This window comes from Otolemur garnettii, unplaced genomic scaffold (assembly GCF_000181295.1).
Source record: "Otolemur garnettii isolate 467f Iridium unplaced genomic scaffold, OtoGar3 scaffold00015, whole genome shotgun sequence".
In the NCBI taxonomy this organism is placed as follows: Eukaryota; Metazoa; Chordata; class Mammalia; order Primates; family Galagidae; genus Otolemur; species Otolemur garnettii.
Window position 1 is genome coordinate 23,342,326 of NW_003852410.1, and position 17,091 is coordinate 23,359,416.

Consider the following 17,091-nt stretch of genomic DNA (forward strand, 5'->3'; position numbering starts at 1 on the left):
AATGTTCCTTGTGATTTGGGTGGCCCCAACAACCTCTTGGAACTTCAGCTTCCTCTCTTGAAAAAATAACAATATCCACTCTTAGGGGAGGGTTGGTTCATGAGAATCGAATGAGTTTGGATATGTAAAATTGCTCAACACCATTGCTCACAAGAGTGCCTCCTGTTAGATATCAGTGGGAAAAATTGGCTGTGGGGCAGGAAGGGGAGAGGGTGCACAATGGTGGCAGGGACAGTAATAGTGGTAATACTATGGGAGGGGCCTCTCCCAGGAGCATTATGTCAGGTATTATCTCATTGTGAAAGGGTGGGTTCTTATTCTCTGAGTTTTCCACTGCAAACCACTCCTCTTACCTCTTCCATACTTTATTTTCTCTGTAACACTTAGCACTACTTGGCATAGTATATATTTTACTTATTTATTTTATTTGTTGCCTGTCTTCTCTTGGAATGAAAGCTCCTTGACGGCAAGGGTTTTCATCTGGTTTGGTTTTGCTGATGCAGCTGGATTGCTGTCCGACATATAGTAGGCATTTGATAAATCTAAAACACGGTGGCTGTTCACAAACTACTTGTTGAATCAATGAACCTCCATTTTATAGAGGAGAAAACAGAGACTTGGAGAAGTTAAGAAATCTGTGCAAGGTCGTGTAGTTAATGAGAGGCAGCCCAGCTCCAGGGCTGTTACCCACTGAAGTTAATTGCGTCATGCTGCCCAGTGGGGCTGATTTCAATGACCACAGATATATGTCATGGCTCCTACTTAAAGCCAACTGCAGAGGCAGTGGGCCCTTTCTTTGGACTCAGCCTTGAAGTAGATGTGTGGGTGGAGATAGGATGGTTTGAGATGCCTGCAGGATCTGAGACTACCTGCCCTGGTTTCTCTTGCCTCTCTATCACCTCCATGTTTTCAGTAGTGAAACAGCTCTAAATAACTTAGCATAAGATTTGAGGAGAAATTCTTTTTATTTTTATATTACTTTTTTTTTTTTTTTGGCCATACCTCATGGTATCCCAGAACTGACAGAGCAGACCTTGGGGCTAACCATTCTTGTTTCATCTCCCAGAGAAAGGTTCCAATTCTCTTAGGAAATAGGCCAAAGTGAGACTTGAAAAACAAAAATAGCTTTTGAAAAAAATCATAAAACTACAGAAATCCATAAAGTATAAATTGAAACTGTCCCATAATTTTCCTCCCTCCCACTGACTATTCCTTTAGTATTTGTCTCTGGGCACATGCTGACAGTTGTATAATTAAAAACAAAAACAAATCATCATAATGTTTTAGAATGTAGGTTTTTCACTTAACAGTATATAGATTGGGTATTGCTTATCTGAAATGCTTAGGGTCAGAAGCATTTCAGATCTCAGGTTTGGATTTTGGAAGGTATGCAAATCTCAGAGCTGTTGCAGGTCTGGTTCCAGACCACCACAATAAAATGAGTCACATGAATTTTTCAGTTTTCCAGTGCATATTAAAATTATGTTTACACTATAGTGTGGTCTATTAAGTTGCAATAGCGTTATGTCTTTAAAAACCCAATGTACATTTCTTAATTTAAAAATACTTTATTGCTAACAAAAGGCTAATGATCATCTGAGCCTATAGGGGGCTGTAATCCTTTTGCTGGTAGAATGTCCTGCCTCAGTGTTGATGGCTGCTGACTGATTGGTGTGGTGGTTGCTGGAGGTTGCAATGCCTGTGGCAATTTTTAAAAATACATTGACAAAGGTTCTTACCACATTGATTGACTCCTCCTTTTATGAAAGATTTCTCTATGCCACAAGATGCTATTTGATAGCATTTTTCCCACAGTAGAACAGTTTTTAAAATTGGAGTCAATTCTTTCCAGCCCTGCCACTGCTTTATCAACTAAGTTTATGGAATATTCTAAATCCTTTGCTGTCATTTCAACAACGTTTACAGCATCTTCACCAGGAATAGATTCCTTCTCAAGAAACTACTTTCTTTTCTCATCCACAAGAGCATTTCTTCATCATTGATGTTTGATCATGAGATTGTAATTCACCACACCTTTAGGCTCCACTTCTATTTCTAGTTCTGTTTCTGTTTCTACCACATCTGCATTATGTTACTTTTCCCACTGAAGTCTTGAACCCCTCAGATTCATCCATGAGGGTTGGGTTGGAATTAACTTCTTCCAAACTGCTGTTAATATTGATACTTGGATGTCCTATGAATAACAAATGTTCTTTTTTTTAATAGCATTTAGAAACACATCTCAAATTGCTTTTCTTTCTTTCTTTTTTTTTTTTGAGACAGGAACCTCAAGCTGTCCCCCCTGCGTAGAGTGCTGTGGCATTGCAGCCCACAGCAACCTCCAACTCCTAGGCTCAAGCGAGTCTCCTGCCTTAGCCTCCCAAGTAGCTGGGACCACAGGTGCCCACCACAACACCTGGCTATTTTTAGCCGTCATTGTTGTTTGGCGGGCCCAGGCTAGATTCGAACCCGCCACCTTGGGTGTACATGGCTGGGGCCTTAGCCACTTGAGCCACAGTTGCCAAGCCAACAAATGTTCTTAATAGCATTTAGAATGGTGAATCCTTTCCAGAAGGTTTTCAATTCACTTTGCTCAAATCCATGAGAGAATCACTTTCAATGGCAGCTGTAGTCTTAATGAGATATATTTCTGAAATAATAGGATTTAGAATTTGAAATTCATCTTTATCTATGCAGAATGGATGTTGTGTTACCAGAAATAAAAACAACATTCATCTCCTTGTACATCTCTGTCAGAGCTCTTGGGTAACCAGATCCATTGTCAAGGAGCAGGAATATTTTGAAAGGAATCTTTTTTTCTGAGCAGTAAGTCTCAACAGTGGGCTTAAGTTATTCAGTAAACCATCATATAAACAAATGTCCTGTCATGCAGGCTTTATAGTTTCATTCACAGAGCACAGGCAGAGTAGACTTAGTAAAATTCTTAGATTTTAAGATTTTGGGAATGATCAATTAACATTGGCATCAACTTAAATTCATAAGCTTCATTAGCCCCTAACAGAAGAGTCAGCCTGTCCTGTGAAGCTTTGAAGCCAGGCATTGACCTCTCTCTAGCTACCAAAGTCCTAGGTGGCTTCTTCTTCCAATATAAAGCTGTTTCATCTACATTGAAAATCTTTTGTTTAGTATTGCCAGCTCTATCAGTGATCTCAGCTAGATCTTCTGGATCACTTGCTGCAGCTTCTCCATCAGCACTTGCTGCTTCCCATTAAAGTTTTATGTTTTAGAGACGGCTTCTTTCTTTAAACTCCATGAACCAATCTCTGTTAGCTTCCAACTCTTCTTCTGCAGCTCCCTCACCTTTCTGAGCCTTTGCAGAATTGAAAAAAGTTAGGACCCTGCTCTGGATTAAGCTTTGGCTTGAGGGAATGTTGTGGCTGGTTTGATTTTCTGTCCAGACCACTCAAACTTTCTCCTCAACAATAAGGCTCTTCCCCTCTCTTATATTAGTATGGTCACTGAAGTAGACCTTTAAATTCTTTCAAGAACTTTTCCTCTGCCTTCATGACCTAGCTGACACAAGAAACCTAGCTTTTGACCCGTCTCAACCTTCACAATGACTTCCTCCCTGAACTTAATCACCTCTAGCTTTTGATTTAAAGTGAGAGACACACAACTCTTCCTTTCACTTGAATGCTTAGCAGCAATTATAGGGTTAGTAGTTGGCCTAATTTCAATATTATTTTGTCTAAGGAAATAGGAATGCCTGAAGAGAGGGAGAAAAATGGGGGAATGGCTAGTCAGTGGAGCAGTCAGAACACATACAACATTTATAGATTAAGTTTGCTGTCATATGTGGGCACAGTTCATGGCACCCCAAAAACAACTACAAGAATAACATCACAGATCACCTTAATAGATATAATAATAATGAAAAAGTTTGAGATATTTTGAGGATTACCAAAATGTGACACAAAGACACAAAGTGGGCACCTGCTAATGGAGAAATACCACCTATAGACTTGTTGAATGTGGGGTTGCCACAAACCTTCAATTTGTAAATAAAAAAAAAATCTGTGAAGTGCAGCAAAGCAAAGCACAACAAAACAAGGTGTGTCTGTATTTGCATTATACACGTATTACCAGGTGAACATCCAAAAACCCCAAATCCAAAATGTTCATTGGCACTCAAAGAGTTTCAGTTTGGGAGCATTGTACTGAACCTTGTTCATCGTTCTCTGTTGATGAACACAGCTGTAAGTCATCTGAAGTTGCATACCATTCCATTGTACCTTAATTCCTTTAACACATCCCCTACTGCTAGGCATTTGGATTTTTCCCAGTTTTTCCCTGTCACAATTTGTGTTGTGGTAAATAATTTTTTACTTGCATTTGTGTACTTGTTCAAATTTTTCCATGGCGTAAACTCCTAGAAATAAGATTGTTGGATCAAGGGTCATGCACGTTGTAAATCTGTATAGATAATAGCAAATTGTCCTCCCAAAGATTATATCGATTAGAGCATACTTCCATCAAAAGAGTAGGAGCTCTGAGTTGGGTGCTTGATAGAACCAAATCCTGCTGAGAACAGGGGCCACGTGGCATGCCCAGAGTGGCCACCTACCTGCTCTGATATTTGGGGGTTTTAAGTGCTGACAGGGCAAAGCACAGCTTTGATGGCCAAGGGTTGAAGGCAGACCCAGCCAAGTCCCTCCCTCTCTACCACGTCTCTAACATCATGTTGAGTTTCTCAGGTACCAGCCATCTGAACAGATTCCAGGGGAGCTGCGTGGCCGTCCACCCTGGCTGGGTTGGCACAGGGACCACACTTAGTGACAGGAGCCGGGGAATTAAGTCATCAGTCTTTACCAGCCAAGATCTGGAGGGAGGAGTGACACAAATTGTCCTGGAAAGCCTGCTTCTGACTGGGCTTGGCGGGTCACAGAATCCTCGCACATTGCTTGGCGCTGGCAAGACAGTTACATAACAGGCAGTTTTTCAGAGTCTGCGTTCCAAGGTCATCTACAAGTGAGAGAAGCTGGTGCTGAAGACCTGGTTATTTATTCACACCTACATGACTTCAAAGCAGTGCTTTTGGATCTTGAAAGCATCGAAATCAACTGAAGAATTTGTTGAAAATGTAGATTCTTGGCCCCTGCTCCCAGAAGTTCTGGTTCAGTAGGTCTGGGACAGAGCCCAGGAGCCTGCATTTGAACAAGCACCCCGGTGATCCCGACATGGTGGTGGTGCCCAGACTATATCCTGAAGTAAGCTTCGGCCATCGGGTTATGAATTTCTAGGGGCAAAGTCTAGCCTCGCAGGTGCACCTACTTGAGATGCAGTGGTAGATTTGGACTAATGGATGATAATGAGGTAACATATCTTGGGTTTGGGTTTCTCTTTTTCTTTCTGCTAACAAATCATGCCCCCAAATGTCTCCCGTGCTTGTCTAGAAACCTCCTGTTTTCAGTCCAGACCTCTGGCAGCATGCCAGAACTCTCTTCTCTCTCCTTTCTACCTCCTCTATCAAAAGTTACTCTGCCGGGGACTGTTCCCTCAGGGTCATGCTTTGCAAAGATACCTCTGCCATAATCCTTACTGATCTGATAATGGTGGTTATCTAGCTTAGAGGGTGGAATCAAAATCATAGACTCTCAATGAGGAGGGGCTCAGAGCTTCTCTGGTAAGAAGGTCAGAAAGCGAGAGCCAAGACTCAGAGAGGAGTAGTTTATTTGGGATCTCACCCAGTATTTTACAGGGTATTTTTGCCCTGCTTTCCAAGCCAGTCACTTTTTCCAATACCTTAGTAAATATAGTTTTATAGTAAATATACAATACATGGAATTTCACAAATGAAAATCAAATATTTGAGCCGATGCAGTGGCTCATGCCTGTAATCCTAACACTCTAGGATGCTGAGTTGGGTGAATCGCTCAGGAGTTGGAGATCAGCCTGAGCAAGAGTGAGACCTCGTCTCTACTAAAAATAGAAAAATTAGACAGACATCATGGCAGGTGCCTGTCGTCCCAGCTACTTGAGAGGCTGAGGCAAGAGGATCACTTGAGCCCAGGAGTTTAAGGTTGCTGGGAGCTGTGATGCCATGGCACTCTATCATGAGGCAACAGAATGACCCCCCCAAAAAAGAAAGAAAGAAAATCAAATAAATCAAATATTTGATTAAGGCAGAAGGGAAGTAGCCTGTCTGACCAAGTAAGTCACACTAATCGTGGCTACATAAGTTAAAGGAACACTGAAAAGCTCAGTAATTAAGATAAGGAATATTTTAATGCGATATTTTAAGAATCAAAATTCATGCAAAAAACATTCATAACAAAATATGTAATTTGTAAATAAAAACAGAATCCACTTTATTTAGTTTTTTTCCTTTTGCCTTAGGCTCCAGTTTGACTCCGCACAGGCAAATTATAGTAACTGACACAGAAATTGAAAGCAGATATGTTTGGATTTTAACAGGAATCAATGTTGGTAAAATTTCCCAAAATATGTCCTTTGAATTAGGGTGGGCCTGGATGGAGAAGGGGTTCTAATCTCAAAGTATGGAAAACAATGCCTTTTCTAACTTCTCTTTGAACATTGTATACCAATTAAGTCAGTTTTTGAGAAGTGCTGTTGGAATTTCCAAGCCGAATTGCCAGCACAATCCTTTTTTGCAGAATCCAGAAAAGCCACTTTGGAAAGACTTCTTTGACTCACAAACTGGGTCCATGCGGAGGTTTGCAAGGTGGGAGGGGAGAGAGATTTGAGGGCCCTGGAGGACTCTCCAGGTGCTTAGCTCCTACCAGGTAAGCAGCTGCTTCTGCCATCTGTGCACAGGCTGAGCCCAGCCAAGTCTGGGTTGCCTGAGGAAGCCAGACAAAGGGCACAGGCTGGCTAACACAGAAATTGGAAATCAAGAGTAAGAAAAGAAGTTTCCATTGCCCCGTTCAAGATCTTTATGCTCTCTAAGAATCTCACCCTAGCTTTCTTGTTTGTTTGTTTTGTTCATTTGTTTGTTTTATTCATTTGTTTGTTTGAGGCAGAGTCTCACTCTGTTGCCCAGGGTAGGGTGCAGTGGCATCAGCCTCACTCACAGCACCCTCAGACTCCTGGGTTCAAGTGAGTGAGCCTCCTGTCTCAGCCTCCCCAGTAGCTACAGGCTCCCTCCACGCCACCAAGACCAGCTAATTTTTCTATTGTTAATAAAGATGGGTTCTCTCTCTTGCTCAGTCTCATTTCAAATTCTGAGCTCAGGGGACCCCCCACCTGGCCCTTCCAGAGTGCTAGTGTTACAGACATGAGCTATGTCACCTGACCAGCTTTGTCATTGTTGACAGCTGCAGAATAATAGGTGGTGGCAGCTTCACTTATGTTGATGCCAGGAAGAGGAAAACACACACAAGAAACACCAAGAGCAAGGCCAAGCTTTCTCTCCCGTTTGAGGTTCCCTGGCTCCCTGAACGGAAGCCTGGGAGCACAGCGTTCTCGGGTGAAGCCCCCTGGTTGTCTCCATGACATACACCTCCCTGGATGTGTTACAAGAAACACAGGGACAGGCTTTCTTTTCAAACTTGTGAGATAAAGGAGAGCACCCCAGGCCCTTGCCATTCCAGATGTGGTCTGTAAACTAACAATATCAGCATCTTTTGGCAACTTGCTTGAAATTCAGAATCTCTGGCCCACCCCCAGATTTAAAGGATCCCAATCTTCATTTTAAGGAGATCCTGGGGTAGTTTGCATGCCTGCTGAAGTTTAAGAGGCTCCCTCATGAAGTCTCTCCCATTGACCTTGGGCAATGTGCTCATTTTTTTTTCTTCTATTTTGAGTTTCTCATCTGCCAAAAGGACATCCCTACTGTCCTCTCCAGATTTCTGGAGACGACAATGTATTTTATGCTCTTGAAAAATATAAAGATTTCTGTAAGTGCAAATAAATAGTAGGAGCAGTAACAACCTAAAAACTGAATTTTAACATAAAAATTTTATTCCATAGCTCATATTTTATCAGAGGTTGACTCTTTTAAAAAGTCCAAAACTGTGTCTCTCTTTCAGTACATGCATCACTGTAGTATTCATGTATTGATTAATTCATCCATCCTTCCATTTATTCATCCCTATCTTTTCATCTATCGTTATTCCATCCACACATCCATTTAAACACTAGCCTGGTATGTTGGCCACCAGTTAGAGCTATGAGCATTAGGCATGCAAGTCTTGTTCATTAGACATGTGTTGAAGAAAATATGTGTGTGTTTTGGGATGGGGTTAGTGAGTTCTATATATTTACCTTTTAAATTGTCTTGAGTATATTCTTGCCTCTCTGGTAATTTCCAGTAAACATTTTATAGATGTATAACACACAGGAATATGCATAAATCCTAAGTTGCAGCTCAGTGAATTTTTTTTTGAGGCAGAATCTCACTATGTCATCCTCAGTAGAGTGCTGTGGGGTCACAGCTCACATCAGCCTCTAACTCTTGGGCTTAAGTGATTCTTTTGCCTCAGCCTCCCAAGTAGCTGGGACTACAGGCACCCGCCACAATGCCGACCTATTTTTTTGTTGCAGTTGTTTAGCTGGCCTGGGTCAAGTTCAAACCCACCACCCTTGGTATATGTGGCCATAACCACTGTGCTACAGCCAGCTCAGTGAATTATTATACTCATGGTACTAATCCTAACTCAAGCAATAAACCAAGACCAGCACCCCAGAAGTTGCCCCATTTCTCCTGCCCACCTCTCCCGCCTCTCCAAAGGAAGCTTTTCTGACATCTAACAGCATAGATTGGTTCAGGGCAGCTTTCAGTTTTATGTAGACGGAATTGTATTGTCTGTGTTCTCTTATGTTAGGCGTCTTTCCCTTTATATTATCATCCATACTGTTGTGTGTGGCATTTATTGTATCGATACAATAGAAACTATACATTAACATAACAGATTTTTTTTAATTGCTACTGCTGGTAAGAAGCTAGGGCATGGGTGGATCTGTCCTCTTCTCTTTGCCTCCTGCCTATCCCTCAGATCCCTGACTGACAGCACTCTGGCTACAGGCATTTTACTCTTTCCTGTTCTTGATGATAAAAGGGAAGAGGTAGAAGAGTTCTCAAGTAGCTGCTACGTGACCTTGGGCAAATTATTCAAAAAATTACATAACAATGCCTGCCTAGCAATTTCATACATGACAACATGCGTAGAAAGGCTTTAGAAGTGAGAAATATGGAGTGAAGAACAATAAAAAGATTGAATTCCATCTGGTGCCATTATACTAGCACTGTTCTAAGTACTCTGTGTATTAGCACAGTGAATCCCTTCTTAGGTTGTAGGATTATTCCCCTTTCACAGATGAGGGAACTAAGGCCCACGGTAGTCTAGGCTTGCCTGAGGAGGCACAGCTATAAGGCATGAATGTAGAAGGTGAACTCCATGGCCCATGCTGTCACCCTTCTCCTGTTGCTTCCTCCTTCTCAGATGCTTTTCTTTTACCCACAACACAGGAAAAACACTGTAAAAACCCAAAGTGGTCAAGGAAGAACCTCCTCCTAGCTCCCGTTCACTCCCGCTCCATCCCTATGGCTTTTCTACTTGCTCCCAGCACTCCAGTAACGCTGCCCTTCTGCTGTTTCTTAGAGCATGCATAATCTTCTCTGTCCAAAATGACCTTGCTTCCTCTGCTAGCACTTCGCCCTGCCCTGGGCTGGGCTGGCTCCTTCTCACCCTCTGGCTGTCACCCTGAGTATTGCCAACATGGTGTTCTCTGCCAGCACTCTAAGTAGGTTCACTCTTTTTCGTGGCCTGCCCTTTTTTCCCTTCTTAGTGATTATTATCTGTGATAGTGGTGTTGCCATGCTGATTTAGTTACCTGTGTTTTCCCAGCACAGTGTAATATCTTTGTGCAGTGTTCCCTTAAAGGGCCTAGTTCACGTCTGTGCTCCCAGTGCCTGGCAGTGTCGGGGCTTCGTCACAAGTCTTTGAAGAAACTAAACAGGTCTCCAGGCCCCTGGCTGCCCACTCTTCACCACTGGGAAGCCATTTAGCTTTTCTCCTGTGTAGTCAAGTGTTTCCTGAGCAAATATAATGCAGTCTCCTTGTTGACTCGGACTAATGGATTCTAGAAAGCAGCATGGGGTCAGTGTAAGCCCAGAGCAAACTCTGGCAAACAATCTTCAACTGGTTTGAATTTTTTGTGCATCCTTACAATTAGCCCTATGCTTCGTGGCAGGACAGCCAGACCACCCTGCTGAGCTGAGTAGTACTAGTTAAAATTGACTCTCCCTGTTTCTGGAAGACATTATCTTCCTGGTTTCTCCCTTCACTTTACGATTCCATCTTACTGGGATAACTGGTTTATCAGGAAGTGAATATGATATAAGAAAGTTGACAGAGGTAAGAAACCTCCGTTCCAAACCCCCGTTTTTATCAGGCTTGTCTTTGTAACTGTGCTGTGTCTATAACAGGAGCAATTTGATTCCTATTGCAACATTTATCACTTCCCAAACACTGGTTTAAACGCAAGTCTCTAGAATGAATGCCGCTAAATAACAAAGCCTCCATTGTTGGGAAACTAAAATCAGCCGAGCCGTGACCCTCCTGGCGACCAGCTGGTTGTAGGGAGGCTTTTTTTTAGTTTGCCCTTAAAGAGCCCCTCTCTGAGAGGGAGAGGCTCGCCACTGCCGGGGCCGAGTGTGCAGTGAGAGGTACACGTCCCCCCAGTCTCACAGCTCCACCTGCCCCCCACGCTCCCCAGACACAGCTGACGGATGAAAACAGTGCATAGTTTGCCCACACTGTCCCTGGTAGTGCAGGAACAGATGGCAGACGCGTGACTGCAAGGTGACCTGTGACCTGCTGTTCACTTGGGAGCCACTAGATAGGCCGGCGACCAGAGTAAGGAAATAAAAATGATGCATCCAAAACCTAGGATTTCAAAGGCTTCAAACTAACTAGTAAAATAAGACAGTGAAGGCCTTATTAACTCCAGAAAATTCTTCAAACTCACTGAGGGAACAATAGGTAAATTTGTGGAAAAGAGTTTAAAGATAAAATAGCTTTGCAGTTCTCCCATTTTGGAGACACACCACAGGCAGCCTGGCAGAGTGCTGTTAATCCTTCCCTGGAAAGGAGTATCAGCCCTACAGCGATGGGGCTCATGTTTGCAGCGTGTGGTGGAGCAGGTTTAACCCGCTGCTGCTCTCGGACTGGCAGACACAGAGTTTTCTGTGGCCTGTGGGCAAAACGCAACACCAGCTCTATGAGAGCTCTCTATTAGGAGCAGTTTTGCGCCTCCTCCTGCCCCGAGACATTTGACCATGTCTAGAGACAGGTTGTCATAACCAGAGGGGTGCCACTGACACTAGTGGGCAGATACCAGGGGTGCTGCTAAGCGCCCTCAAATGCACAGGACAGCCCACATGGAAACGAATTTTCTGACCCAAGATGTCATTAGTGCTGATTTTTTAGAAGCCACCTTTAGTTGCAAAGAAAATTGTCCTTGAAGCTCCCTTCATCTTGAGTAGTGTCCTTCTAACTCTTATGGGCAGGGGGAGCACCAGGGGATCTTGTTGAAATGCAGACTTGGATTCGGCAAGTCTGATGAGGGCCTGAGAATTTACAGTTTCAACCAGCTCCCAGGAGATGCCAGTGAGGCTGGTCCACAAGTGGCACTTTGAGTAGCAGGGCGTTTTGATTGTGTTCATAGTCTCATGCTCCTTCTCTTTCTGTCCCCACCCCTGAAATGAACAGGTGGGGTTGTGTTCCAATAAAACTTTATTCACAAAAACAGGCAACTCCAGAGAGCTGGATTTGCCCCACTGGCCACCATAGTTTGCAAAACCATGTAAACAATTCCAGTTTCTTCATGACTCTGCCTTGGGGCGGGGGGTGGGGGGGAGTCATATATGAAAAACCCTGCTGAAAGGGAGCTGAATGAATCATTAGTATGAATGTAGATGTCTAAAGGGGAAGAATGAGTAGATAGATAGTATTTCATTTATTACACAGAAATGTGAAATGTGAATACATTCTTAAAGTTAACAGAATGTTCTCTGTCTTCCTGTACTAATTTTTATATTTAGGAGTGGGACAAAACAGGACAATAAATAAGAAACACTAACATGTGCCAAAGGTGTGCCATTAAATTCCAGCCTGCATTTTCCTCTTTCTGGACTTGAGTACACTTAGAATAATACATGAGGAAGAGAACAGAAGAAAGATGGCCTTTCTCTTCTATCACACTCGGAGCATTCTTCCAGGGACATTGACTTTTTTCTCAGTCCCCAGTCTCTTGGAGACCTGTTTGTAGTGAGGGAAACTGCTCAGACAGTAATGCCACCACCACTTAGAGCACTCCAAGGGCACCTTCATGGTGGCACTTTAACCACAGAGAATGGCAGGCTGAATTCAATACTCACCTCTCCTTGTAGGAGCAAGGCCCAAAGGTCCTCGCAGAAACCCTCACCCCTGCAGTGCACAGACATTTGTGTAACTCCCAGCCACACTGATTTCTAGGGTTAAGATAAATCAAGGCTTTTACTCTGTAGTCACCATCTAGCTCCTCTCACAGAACCTACATTATTTGGAGAACAAAAACCCTGTGGGATTATTAATAAAACAGTTCCACTTGAAACAAAAATGACCTGGCATCTGTGTCTCCTTGCCATCATGTGGGATTCTTCTGTGGCCAGGTGTGCTAGAACATGTCAGGGCAATAATAATGCCCCCAGACTATGTGCTGCAGCCAGAACTTCTAGGAAATTTAGTTTGCAGTCCCCACCTCCCCTGTGTGCTTGAGCACATGTCTGCACATAGACACCATGCAGCAAGAAAAGTGCATGTATTGCAGGGAGGGAGATATTTTGGAGCCTCGTTTGGTCTGTTTTTGCAGTATTTTCACACTGAGACTCATTCTACAGAGACAAATGGAACAAAGACTTGAACTTCATTCCTGTAGAGAAGAAATCCCAGCTGCAGTTTGGTGGCACAAATGATTTCAATTGATACAGTGGCTTGTATCAGTTGAACATCAATATGTCAGGCCCTGTTTCTTGGATTCACTCATTCATCTTCATTCATAGAACCATGCATCTGTTTGCTTAAGTTTGGCCGGATGTAAAATTCTTGGGGCACGCTTAGTTTCATGAGGGACTTTCAGGCCTTACTCACCTTCTTCCTGCATACTGACTGCCAAGTTCAGGGCTAACAAACAGGAGCACAGTTCCTTCCTTTGTAGGGTTTATAGTCTATCAGAAAGACACAAAGGAAATAAAAACTACACAGGTCTATTACAGTTCTAATGAATCTTAAAAAGGAAAAGTACCTTTTATCTCCTGAAATTATCATTATAGGTTAATACTCAGGTGCTACTATTCTGCCCATTTTATGGAGGCAGCACAAGAGGTTTAAAAATTACCTCCAGTCTGCTCAGCACCTGTAGCATAGCAGCTAAGGCACCAGCCATATACACCAGAGCTGGTGAGTTTGAACCCGGCCCAGGCCTGCTGAACAACAATGACAACTACAAGCAAAAAGCCCCATGTTGTGGCAGGCACATATAGACCCAGCTACTTGGGAAGCTGAGGAAAGAGAATCGCTTAAGCCCAAGAATTTGAGGTTGATGCCACAGCACTGTACCCAGGGCAGCATAGTGAGACTCTGTCACAAAAAAAATATTACCTCCAGTCACTTAGCAAGACGCAGGGCTCTGTATCTGTCCATAGTAAGAGAGGGAGGGCACTTCTCAAGTTGGAATGTGAGGATAGTACAGTTCCATTTAAATAGATCTCCAGAGCTGTGATTAATAAGGTGACAACGTTTTTGCCATACAGAGAGCTAATTATAAACCACACATAGTTTGACTTTAATATTAGAGAAACCCCAGATGGTGGCCTAGATAATGAAACCCCAGCGACAAAGAGATTGACAGGTATGATCATGCTATTTTGTTCCTGATGTTTGGAATCCCACCCATCTGATCACAGCGCTCACCGGCTCCCAGTCAGAGGGTAGTTGCATTTTGCCAAGCTGCAGCAGAATTCACTTACCTTTATTCCACAAATGTTTACTGAGCGTCAACATTGTGCTGAGCACTGCTACCCCTGAATGGGTACAGTGAACTGGGGGACAAAATCCCTGCACCCACAGATCCATTCAGCTACAGACTTATGTGCCCTCTTATGAAATTAGTCAGGGTGAGTACTATATTTTGCCATGTGAAATGTGCTCCTATATATAATGCACACCCACATTTCTGGCCCAAACTTTCAGGAAAGCACCCCTCAAATAGCCAACTGTCAGCCAGCAGAAACCCAGGTGGGAGACCTAACATTCCCCTGGTAGACATGCAGATTATACCCCCCCACTCCCTGCAGCTGCCCCTCAGTGAAGGCTGCCCTTTCTCTTTCTCTCGGAAGCCCTCGCCTCCCCACAAGTCGGGTCTGTGGCTGAGATGGCCACACCTGTGGCCAGTGGGGTGGGAGCTTATGAGGCTACCCAGCCCTCAGGCACCCAGGCAGGTCCCTGGACCCTGCAAAGGGTCCCCAGTCCTCTCCATACAGCCAGGCATCTGATCTCAGCCCCTGCGCCACACAGCCACAGCCCACCTTGTCAGCCCTACCACCACCTGCTCCCCTGATTGCAGCCTTGGTAGAATCCACCCTGGCCTGCTCTCATCAGATCTCAGGTCCTCCAGGACTGGAACCCCATGTACCAATGGGCCCAGGTGGGAGAATACAAAAGCCCTGTGTATAATATTCATCCTTATTTTTCCCTCAAAAATTTTGGCCAAAAAGTATGCATTATACACAATAAAATATGATAGTTTAGAAAAAGGCTTAGCTGCAACAGTGTTTGGCTGAGGGATAACTGACTTTGGTACTTTAGAAGCAATGGTCAGGGTAGACACCACTGAGGAAGTGACATCTACGCAGGAACTGTTATAACAGAAAAAAATAGCCATTCAAGAGGGAGAGTCCAAGGTGACTCACTGGTATGCTGAAGGGGGAGGAGGAAGAGGAAGGCAAGTGCAAGTTGAAGCAGAATAATCTAGCAGGAGTGTTCCATGGATGACCTTGAGAGCAAGAAGGGAGCCAAGTAATGCAGTGCCTTAGGTCTGCATAAGGACCTTAGATTTTGACAGTAATGAAATTAACCCCAGAACCACCCTTTTTAGAGGCAAGCACACAGTTATTGCTCATCTTGCACAACACTGCCCTTTCTGTTCATGCTTTGTGTGAGAAGACCCTAGAGGAAAGTCTGAGTTAATGAGTCAGGAGAGAGGCCTGTCTCCTCTCTGGGCTGAGCAGGTAACATTTCCAGACCTACCCACAGATCCCCAGGGGGAACGCATAGCTTAGGTTTAGGTAAAACTGACAGCAGAGGCTGGGCTTGAGCAGCAGGGCCCTCTGGCTCCAGCCAAAGCACTGGTCTCTTTCTGGGGATAGTTCTGAGGATGATGCAGAAGTGCAGTGTGAGAGGACAGCACACTGCCCAGCAGAACGGAAGCTGCTCTTCTTCACGTTCACCTCCTTGTGGAAACAGAAATCTGTTTACACCCAGGATACTCTTGAAACAAATGTTTCACTTCCAGGCTCATAAAAAACAGATTCAGGAAAGGAGCATGTTTTAGAGTTTATGGTATTTGCCAGGTTATTTATGCTGACCCTAATTCTACTCAAAAGCTTGGGTAGAGAGCCCCGCAAAGGTCATTGAATCCACCTGAGTGACTTTTGTTTCTCAGTGTGATTTTGAAGACATTTTCTCTCCATCCTTACTGGAGTTCCTGCGCGCACGCTATTCATTCATCATCTGAGGTTGTTATTATCCTCTCCTCTCCGCCTTGAGATTGGGGAGGCTCTGGGAGTGATTACGCTGTTGTAAATCAGCTTTTATGATTTGTATGTCAGAGATAAGCAGCAGAGAAAGCAGCGCTTGAAGGACCCAGCTCCTCCTGCCCTAGCAATTATGCCAGCAATGAAATTAAAAGGAAAAATTACTGGAGAGCATAATACTTGGCAGAATAGCTTCTCTATAGTCGTATCCAGTGTTAAAATTGAGCTCTTTAACCAACATTGACTCATTTTTACACTCCCTTTTATTTTAGGTGCAAGATACATGAAGTAAAGCAAACAAATATAAAAACGACACTTCATTGAGTTTTTACATGTGTACCCTTTCATAACCACCATGCGCAGCTCCCCTAGAACAATTCCAGTGCCCTAGAAGCTTCCTTTGTGCCCCTCCCACTTCCCTGAGCTCTGTCACCACAGACCCTGTTCTTGAACTTCATATAAGTGGATCCTGCAGCGTATATTTTTGTGTGTGTCTTCAGGCATTTGCTCTGAGATACCTCTAGGTCATCATGTATAGTAATTCATTCTCATTATTGCATAATATTCCATTATGTCAGGGTGTCTCAACTGTGACACTGTTGACATTTTAGGCTGGAGAATTCTGTAGTGGGGAAAGAGGGAAGCTTTCCCAGGTGTCGTGTGTGCAGCAGCATCTCTGGTCTCTACCTACTGGATGGCTGTCATTCCATTTCCCCATTGTAACAACCAGAAACATCTCCAGGAATTTCTAAATTTCCCCTGGAGTTGAAAACCATTGCATCCTATAAATATGCATAATTTTTAAAGAAGTAATTTTAAAGAAGCTTTTTGTTTGGAAATCATTTCAAACTTACTGGAAAGCTGCATAACTAGAACACCCAGTACCTGTAATGTTTTCTTCAACTACTGTGAACATTCTGCCCTCATGTTGGTTCTCATGTGTTCACACACGAACATGTGCGAGAGCACAATTTACCTCTGAACCATTTAAAGGTTGCCTCATCTGGGCCATTTACCACCATGCCTTTCTGTGTATATTTCCTAAGAATCTTCTCCCACATTATCACAATCATCGATTAACCACAGTAAATTTACATAATGCTTTTATCTATTGCCAATGTTCTAGTTTCTTCAATTGGCCAAAAATTATCCCTTATAGCACTGATTTTCCCTGCAGAGCAGGTTCCAGTTCAGGATCAGGCATTTTGTGTACTGGCCTTTTTCTTTAGTATCCTTTAATCTAGAATTATTACATCAGCCTTTTTTTTTCTTTTGTCTTAAGACTACCATCTCTTTTTTTCTTTTCTTTTTTTTTT

General features: G+C 43.4%; 1 protein-coding gene across 1 annotated transcript in view; it reads left to right on the plus strand.

Annotated features, from left to right (window-relative positions):
• Positions 1-17,091, plus strand: part of PRICKLE2 (prickle planar cell polarity protein 2) — a 131,741-nt gene that overhangs the window by 109,090 nt on the left and 5,560 nt on the right. The window lies entirely within an intron of this gene.